Source organism: Monopterus albus, unplaced genomic scaffold, assembly GCF_001952655.1.
Source record: "Monopterus albus unplaced genomic scaffold, M_albus_1.0 scaffold421.1, whole genome shotgun sequence".
Lineage (NCBI taxonomy): Eukaryota > Metazoa > Chordata > Actinopteri > Synbranchiformes > Synbranchidae > Monopterus > Monopterus albus.
In genome coordinates, this window is record NW_018128301.1 from 48973 (window position 1) to 58514 (window position 9542).

A 9542-nucleotide genomic window follows, 5' to 3' on the forward strand; every position below is an offset into this window, starting at 1 on the left:
TCAGTTTTCTACAGTGTGTTCAGTTTGTACCCATATATACATATGTGATGCTTTTAACAGAAAAGCGTAATTAGAAATGGATTATGAATGTGGGCATGTTTTCATTCATTCATCCATTTATTCATCGAGAGAGTGAGCTATTGGTTCAATAGACGATCTATGAACGTATCAGACAGCGTGCCTAACCGTGACCAGAACAGAGACAGAAAGAGAGAGAAAGAGTGAGAGAGAGAGAGAGAGAGAGGGGGGAGGGGAGGGGAGGGGAGGGGAGGAAAAAAGGCGTTTCCACGTTTCAGCAACCGGTTACACAGCGGTGGATAGCGAGGCAAGCGGATGCTGATAGAGGAGTCACATTTAATCCCAAACCCGGTGTCTCTGACTTACTGCCAAACGCTGACTGACAGGTCCTCTCACCCGTGTCCCCTCCACGGCCTCATTTCCCACGCTGATAAAACAGCAAACGACTTGAAGTCACAAAAGTAAACCAGAACCCGCTGAGACCGACGGAGTGGACTCCTTCCTGCGGCGCGTCCGTCCTCTCTTAGGCCAAAATCACGTTTCCTCAGAGCTGCGTTACAGAGAGGAGATAATCTTCCCGCACACTCCCGCATCTCTCCCTGTCTGTAGCCAACTCCTTTTGCTGCGCCCGAGGTAAGTTTCCATTCGACTATATATACACATATGTATATAAATATGTTTTCTACATTTTCCACATGCAAACATTTAGGACAAACATCCCCGGGGTGTAGTCCATGAATCGGTGCGTGCTGAGAGTGAGTCCGGCACCTCCATTCATGGGTATGCTTCATTTCTCCCCTCGCATACCGTTACATGAAGCCCCTGTAAAAGAGACTCGCCTACTTCTCAGCCTGGGTGTAAAATTTCTTTTTTTTTCCGGCTTGTTTCGGTATCAAATGGGTGAATTGCACCGAGAGGGAAGAAGTTGGAGAACTGTGGCCCATGTGGCTTTTTCCATTTACAAAGGACGTTTTGTATTATAAATTCATTCAATAGGTACCTGAGCTGGAGGATTATTAGCTTCCTGTTAACAATAAAGAATTTGCCCTTCATGACTTTAAGTGGCAAGTTGTCGAGTTTCTGGTTCTCAGGAGGGCGTTTACCACACCATTGATTAAACTAATTGGATTGGGTTTAGTGTTACTGTGGGCTCTCCTGTATCAAATGTCCTTTTCATTACTTCGTAGCCAAATATCCCCACAGCACCTATTTAGAAACGTGATGTTGTGCTATCAATATACTGTATATTTTCCCATTGAATCATAATAGGTTCCTATGTTATATCATCCTGTAGGGGTTTTCCCCACAGTTAATAATTATTTTATGTGTATTTGTAAGGATCACTGCAGTTCGTCTGGCCCAGATTATCTGGAATGTTGTTTTCTAAACCCGCATTCAGAGGAAAGAGGTGCTGACAAACCACCACCTGTGACTGTCCCGCATGGCTGTGCGTGAAGGGGGGGGGATGGGGTGGGTCTCTCCTCAATGGATGTGCATCTGTAAAGACATAAAAAGACGTTAAGTAAAGTTTGTAAAGTTTAGACACTCAGATGACCACAAATTAGTAGTTTGTCTAAAGCAAGTGTAAATGCTTCGGATCCCGTATTTGCACAATAAAAACTGCGTGGAATATACTGTAAAGCAGTGAAAGCAACAGATGATTATACATATATATTTTACAGGTTTTAGTGTTGTTGTTGTTTTATTTTAAGTAGTGCTGTGATTAACGGTGAATCTCATTAACACTGAATCTACTGTTTGTTTTCTTGGTTGATCTGTAAACTGTAAGAAAATAGTGAAAAGGTGCCCATTTCCATTTCCCAGAGCCCAGTGTTGCATCATCACATTGCCTTTTAAATCTGACCAGTAATCCAGAATCCTAATCTATTCAGGTTACGTTCACACATTGTATGACAGAGAAAATCTTTAAAAACCTCACAGGTGAGAAGCTTAACTAGGAACTGGGTTATCACAGTAGTTTCTGTGAATTCTAGACAAGAAGTTTGTAATCTTATCAGCTGCTGGCAGCAATAAAGCAGCTCTGTACTGAGTGTGTTATGTATGGGACATTTGGACTTTTTCAGAAGGGAAGTTTAAGAGTGAAAGCACGATTTTTTTTTTTTTTAAGGACGAGATTTAGGTTTACAAGTACAAACCTGTGTACCTGTGCGCCTTGACTCAGCTTTTTGGGATTCGGCCTCCTCTCCTTTCTGATCCATACAGTATCGATCTGTCTTCTCGGACAGAGAAAAAACAAACTGGGCAGCACAGCAGAAAAGTGCTTCCTCTCTCGGGTTCACTTCCTCTAGTGTGTGTCGGTGGTGTCGGTTGTCCGTGCCGCCACCTCCAAGGGAATGTTTGTGGTTGATTGTTTGCAGGCGCTGAGTCAAACACACTCTTTGGGTATATCAGTGTTAAACTGGTGGAATTTGAAACGAGCAAAACAAAAGAAAAACATCAGGTTTTTTTTTGCATAGATTTCAGTGGCAACTTTCATAGCTCTCTTGTCAGTAAGCTGTTAGTTGTCACACATGCTAGACAACAGATAATAGAAGAGAATGGACTTTATCGCTTCACCATAACCTGAGGAAGTCGATTCTATCTGCTGTTCGGCTTAACAAGCAATCTCTTATTTTTAGTCTGAGGAAGAACATCTCTTTACTGCAAACTGAAACCCAGAAATTCACTCCAGCTTTTCCCAGAATGAAAGTTTAGATTTGAGAATAGTCACTTCTGCAACCACAGGAAATAAGGAATTGAAACCTCGGTCACATCAACAAAATTAGTCAGTGAATTTTATTTTTTTCCTCTCCTCCCTTTTGGTGTCATTTGGCATGATAGGTTGTCCAAGGCAGAGAAATGAAGCCATTGTGGAAGTGTTAAAGCCTGCAGATCCTTGAATGGCCACTTAAGGGAGTCAGTCCCCAAATGCTCACATTTACAGCCTGGTTTAAAAAAAAAACATAAAACAGTTTTGGTCTTTAAAGCTAATTTCCCCTAATGTGAAAACTGCACAGGGGATGAATTTTTATTTAACGCGCTCTTTTAAATTGTATTCAGGCTAAGAGTTGCACACAATTAAGGGTGTTGCTGCTCCGAGTGAGAGGTGGGAGGGTCCTACCACAGGTGGCTAGCTGCTAGCTGTCTAGCGAGCTCTTCTCACGCTCCTCCTCTTTGCCTGTTTTTGGATTAGCTCTAGCAGGTGGAGTAAAGCACTACTAATATGGCAACAACCAGACTTGAGCTTTAAAACTGCTCTTCAGAAAACAAATGGGTGACATCACAGTGGGTTTATCATTTTGTATCTCTCTGTGGTTTTTAGAGGTTGTTTAGTGTCTTTTGGGCCCCCCCCGATCCCTTGTGTTGGCCCATCTAGTAATCCTCCCATGGGTTCAACCTCCAGCTGACCATAGTGATGAGGACGTGAGAGTGACACTTATCAAATGTCTAACAATTTAGTTTTTTCTTCGACTGTGTAGAAATCTGATGTTTTCACATCACAGATAATAAAAATACATCATTATATGTGCATGAGCCTTGCTGAGTCTACATGTTGGCTGTTTACTGGGGGTGGCCGGTCTCTGGACACTCTGGACAGTACTGTAACATATTGTCATATTGTTAAACGTGTCTGTAACAAACATTCTTTGTGTTATATTTCCCAGGGCACTGGATGCTCTGCTCATGGGCAAACGGGAAGTGATGCCTTGGTTTTGTTATCCAAATGCACCCACTAGCTGACAGTATATACTGTATGCACCATTTCACATGCAGGTTAATGAACTCGGAACATGATTATGTAGATGTTCATTTTAAAAAAGTTACTGCATTTTATTTGGAAGAGGAAATGAGCAGCCAGTCACAGTTTATCAGGCTTTTAACCTGAAGGAGAGACTTACTTAGTGTTGTATAACTGAAGTATGTGTAATGATTTAACACAGGTTAAGCCTCTCTCTCTCCCAGGCTGCAGCTCCATGCTCCATGGACGGACACACACACACACACACACACACACAAATAAACAACCCCCCCCTCGGTCGGTTGCTGCGCTACAAGTGACGCCTACACCAGCAAAAGCTACTTTTAAATACTCGCTTCCACTTCTGATTCTGTTTATCTGTATCTGCTACACTGTACAGTCTTTCTTTTTGGGGTGCAGCAACAACGCACCAGCAAAATAGTGAGGGTGTAACAAGGTGCGACTTTAATGTGATTGAGTGCAAAGCTGCAGTGATTGTGTTGATTTTACAGAAGTGCTTCGTAAACCCAATATGTCAGGCCTTAGTTCACTGTGGCCAGAATAATTTACACACATGTAGTACACCGAAGCCTACACTGACAGTCAGAGCCACACAGCAGCAGTGCAGATGGCTGAAGTGCACACATGCACAAACGTACAAACCACTTCTTTCTCAGTTTTACGTGCAGTCACATACACACAGGCCTCTCCCTTAATCTGTGTGCATAATCTACTCTGCCACTAGTCTCCAAATGAAACGCCTCGGTGGGTCTGATTGAAGCTGATAAGAGTTGATTCAGTAGAAGGGGAGGGAGCCGAATACAGCTCTGCAGTTTTGTGTGTCAGGTTTCACAGTTGATTCACTTTTTTTTTTTTTTTTTTTTGATGATCAAATTGAGACTTTTGGCTGTTTCACTGTTTTTGGAGACAAACTGGTGAAATACACGCTGTAGGTTTACATTTCCCTTTATAGCCTATTTTATGGCGTTTCCTGTTTGTTTTTGTTTTTTCCCTCCACATGGCTATCTCAGCTGTGTATTACTTAGTGTTTATTTCCAGAACTCATCAGTTAAAGTCCAGAACATGTGTTTGCCTTCCTTTATGTTATTACTTCCGTCTCAATCTCTGGTGTAGATGTGTATTCAAGATGGTGTGTTTGTGGTCGTACTGCGTGGTTGAAAAAGCCTGGAGAATCAGGTTAACCTCTCTTACCACAGAAATGAAGAATTCTTACACACACACACGTACTTTCTTACAACTTAAACTGGTAAAATGTGATGCATATGTCAAACTTGTTTTGTGTCTGTTGTTTATGCAACCCTCCTGGGACCTGTGTACTCACCTAGTGCTCAAGTTTTTGCAAATCAAATCAAATCAAATTTTATTTGTATAGCGCCAAATCACAACCAAAGTCATCTCAGGACACTTTACAAAGTAAGGTCTAGACCTTACTGTTATCACTATTATTACATAGGGAAAACCCAACAAATCCCCCTGCAGATTGCACTAATCCATTGTACCTTTACACAAAGGCTTGACTAGAAGCTTTTATGTAATACCTTTTCAGAGTTTTTGAAGTAAATAAATCCAAGGTGGGCGAAGAGTAGCCCACAAGCCAGATCTACCCTTGTCTTTGTTTAGTTTCAGTCTGGTCTCACATCTGTTTTTCTTTGCTGCCGTTAAGTATTCAACATTTTTTGTTATTTTTGAGTTAAATTACGTTTTATGTAATCATGTCAAAATTGTCTGCTGTAGCCTGCCTACCTCTTTTCAAATGACACGGCTGGTTTGTTGGAGAAATCAAAGATTCTATACCTTTTCATAAAACCAGAAAGGCTCTCCATTTGTGTATTTTTAAAATAATAAAACACTAATTTGTATCGACCTCCATACAGTACACCCTGTGGCCTTTTATATTCAGTTACATGTGCAGCCCTAAAATCTCATCCAGTTGGTAAATGAAAACCTTTTTTTGTCTACTATGTTCAGTTCAGGTTTCATCTCCACAAATATTGTCACAATTTAACACAATTGTTCCAGTTGGTATCAGTTAGAGTATGGATCGGGATGCATATTCCTGTCCAAACTGGACCCGTGTCTGAGAGTGCGGTGGCCAAAACAAAGCGTATTTTATTTCATGTTCGGAACCCAAACTGAGCCTGATGCAGTTGACTTTGTATGGTGTTTTTCTATGGCTCTCCTACGTCAAAAATCATGGATAGATTGTCCTGCACTTAACCAGCTCATCATTTGAATTTTTCATAGGCTTAGCACTTTAAAAGAAAAAGCTTGGATTCATTTACAAATGTGATTACACTTGTTTGACCTATGTGGCCGAACTCGACACGAACCAAAGCATGATATCTAAATTTCTGTCCAAACCAGACCAGAACCCTCTGGTAGCAATGGGTCCCGTCATGCTCGGTTTGGGTAACCAGTAGTATCGGTACAGGGGCATATTAGCTGTGCATAAATGACCAACATAAATGTTGAGTGGTTGTATTAGTTTGTTAGTCTGATACCATCTTGGGTGTCTACTGGAAAATTTCTTTATGTCCAGGTATTGTATGTAATAGTTTGAAATGGACAATGAGAATAGAAACGCCGATAAGAGTTGTTGATCTTGAAAAATCAAAGTAATTTTACTCAGTTTATAATAACTTGTATGACTTTTTATTTTTTGTCTTACCCCCCAAGTAAACTGTTAGCAACTGTAGATTCTTTCAAAACCTTTGAATGGCACATTCGCAGTGACCTTACAGCTGACCTCAGTGTGGCCATCACATGATGTGTTGTCTCCTGCAGTCTATGCCACACAATTCAGTATCTGAGCAGATGGACTTGTACTCTACTGTGCAGTATGTGCACTCCATTATTACAAAAACCCTCTTAGTCATTACAGCGTTGCATTGGTGCTGATACTGTGCACTCTCTCCAGGTGGTGTTTTAGATGGAGTTTAGACAGACAGGAAGCAAGTAGAAAATTTTCATCAGCATTTACAGGAAAGGCAAAGTGCAGACAAAAGTTGCAGCAGAGACATGAATAAAAATGGCAGCAGAATGAGAAAATGAGAGGGAACTATAACCCTGCTCCTTTTTAAAAACCTCGCAGCATTTAGCCTCACATTAGGAGCAAAACAAGGACGTGTAATAGAGGAAATGGATGTTTAATGGTTGTATTACATAAGCAGTAATTGAATCCAAGATATCTTGGTGGTGAAAGTTACATTTCAGTCACACTTACTGTAAAAAGAGATTTGTTTGCTGAGGCAAGTGGTTTGGTAACTATGGTGCTAATGATTCATCTGTCATGATCATATACTATTACTACATTTCAGAATTCCTAGCCAGTTCAGACATGCTGGTAACGATATAAAAAAGAGCACTATTATCAAGGTTGTTCATCACTGTAATTGTGGATACTTTGATGGCTGCATAACTGATCGTTATGTAGCAGCATCTACGTTTCGAGAAATGTTTTCTCAGGAATTTTTTATTTTAATTTTTTTGTTTCACAGGAATTAAATAAAATAATTGGCTTTTTCATGTGTTTTTCATATATAGTGTTTTTTTTGTTGTTGTTGTTGTTGTTTTTTTGTGGTTCCCAACAATGTGGTTTTTAGCCATGCTAGGAGCACTGCTTTATAGATGACGATACGAGTCCACCACTTTGGTCCGGAATGAAATAGCTCTGCTAATAATGGAGGAGTTGCTATGAAATCTTGTACACGTTTCATAGTTTCGACTACTGACTGGAGTGGTCCACTACTTGTCTTTCATTTCCATGAAGTTTGTTACAGAAATTCTTTCTCAGGATGAATTGTAACAACTTTGGTGATTTCTTAAATCACTAATGCAACTCCATCTTCAGGTCCAAATTCGAACTTTTTCATTGCTTTTGCTAAATCCCTGCAAAGCTATTGACATTTTTGTGTTGATGTTCATTGCTACAGGGCAAATGTTAGCATGCTAATGTGCAGAAGATAAACACTGTAATGGTTATACCTGCTAGACATCAGTATGAGAGCATTTCATTGTGAGCACATTAGCATTGTGATGCTAGCACTCAAAGCACCAGTTTAGGCTTGCAGAACTACAAGCATAGCTTTAGTCTCTTAGTTTTGCTCAACAATACAAGGTGCAACTTTTAGCGACGCATTCTTGTCAGTCAACAGGTTGCAAGTGCAACATGGCTATAATTCTACTGACAGTGATGCTTTGCCAAGGGGAACATTCATTTAACTGTGAGTTATTACCTCAATAATGTGGAGAAATTGCAGGAAGGCACATGGAGTCCCACAGTGAATTCATCTACCGTTGTGTTATTATAGAAATCCATAATGGAGCTCTAATGTGAAGAGGCGAGGTAGACAGGCAGGTAAAGAATGGCAGTTCAGTGTCTCGCATCCCCAAGACGCAGGGTGATGGACTGAGTTTAATTTTCTTTGAATTGCACCCAACTTCCTCCTTGGTACCAATGTGCTTAATCCACTAATGGAACAATAGAGAGCACTGAGACAGAGAGTAATAGAGAAGGAGTGGAAGACATGGACAGAGGAGGAGAGGAGGCAGAGTAATCTAAAATTTTAAGTCGTCAAACATAGGCCTAACAACTTATTTAATTTCTAATGGACTGTGTGCGTGTCAGAGAGGGGTCAGTGGCTCCAATATAGACAGTCATTCCCTACAGCACCAACTGTTTGACTCCATGTCCCCATTAGTCAAAGAGAAGGGGATGCTACCATTAAAGATTACAGTGTGCGTCCTTTTGGCAAAGATGATCACTGCAACAGACCACGCTACACCTCACCCCTCCTTTCCCACCTCCCACCTCATTCCCCTCAACCTGTTCTCCTTTTCCTTTCTCCTCTCATCCTGTTTCCTTTCCTTCTCTTTGCTATTGTCTTCTTCCCTTTTGTTTGAGATTCAGAGCAACACCAGCTCTCGTGTTTCTACTGGCAGTTACTGTATATTAAGGATCAGTGGAACCTTTCATCCTTGCTGACAATTCAACATGAAGAACAGTCAAATTTTAAATTCCTCAATTAAAATAGTTTTTACAGGATAATCCAAGACCTTCATTAGCAAAATGAAATGAAATGATCTATTTTAAGAGATTTATGGAAGAAAGTCCAGCAAATATATTATTTCCAACATCATAATACCTTTTACAAACAGGATCCTCCATAACTAGAAAACTACACAGCCTCATTAAGGTTTTGTTGACAAATCAGCAATATAATAGGCATTGCTCCATGATCAGGGCCTATAAAAGAAAAACATAAAAAATTATTTTAAGGGACAGAATGTGAAACATTTCTCACAAATATATTAATATTACCTATACTGATTAAACCCCTTACTCTTAGGGTATGCTGACTATACAGTAGTGTAATATCCAGTTAGACGAAAACATTACAGCAGATGAGCAAATTTGGAGTCTTCCAAAAATCAGACTAACAGAGGCCTAGAACTTTCATTATAATAATAAGGATAATCACCTTTATTGGCCAAGTATGTTACACACAAGGAATTTGTTTCCGGTACAGAACCGATAGCAGCCATCTGCGGTGCCAACTCGACCAATGGCTCTAACCTTCGGGGGGGTTCAGTGTCTTGCCCAAGGACACTTTGACTACGTTCACACTGCAGGTCTTAATGCTCAGATCGGATTTTTTGCCGAAATCCGATTTTTTTGCGCTGTTGTTCACACTGTCATTTAAATGCTACTGCCATCTGTCTCATGTGTGAACGGTATACGGCCCTGAAGTGACCCGCATGCGCA

At 40.6% G+C, this 9542-nt stretch overlaps 1 protein-coding gene across 1 annotated transcript in view; it reads left to right on the forward strand.

Moving 5' to 3' along the window:
- The first annotated feature begins 279 nt into the window (after positions 1 to 279).
- pea15 (proliferation and apoptosis adaptor protein 15) overlaps positions 280 to 9542 on the forward strand; it is a 38446-nt gene continuing 29183 nt past the window's right edge. Inside the window, exon 1 of the mRNA XM_020586783.1 lies at positions 280 to 651. The gene's annotated coding sequence lies outside the window, so the exon portion shown is untranslated. The remainder of the gene's footprint in view (positions 652 to 9542) is intronic.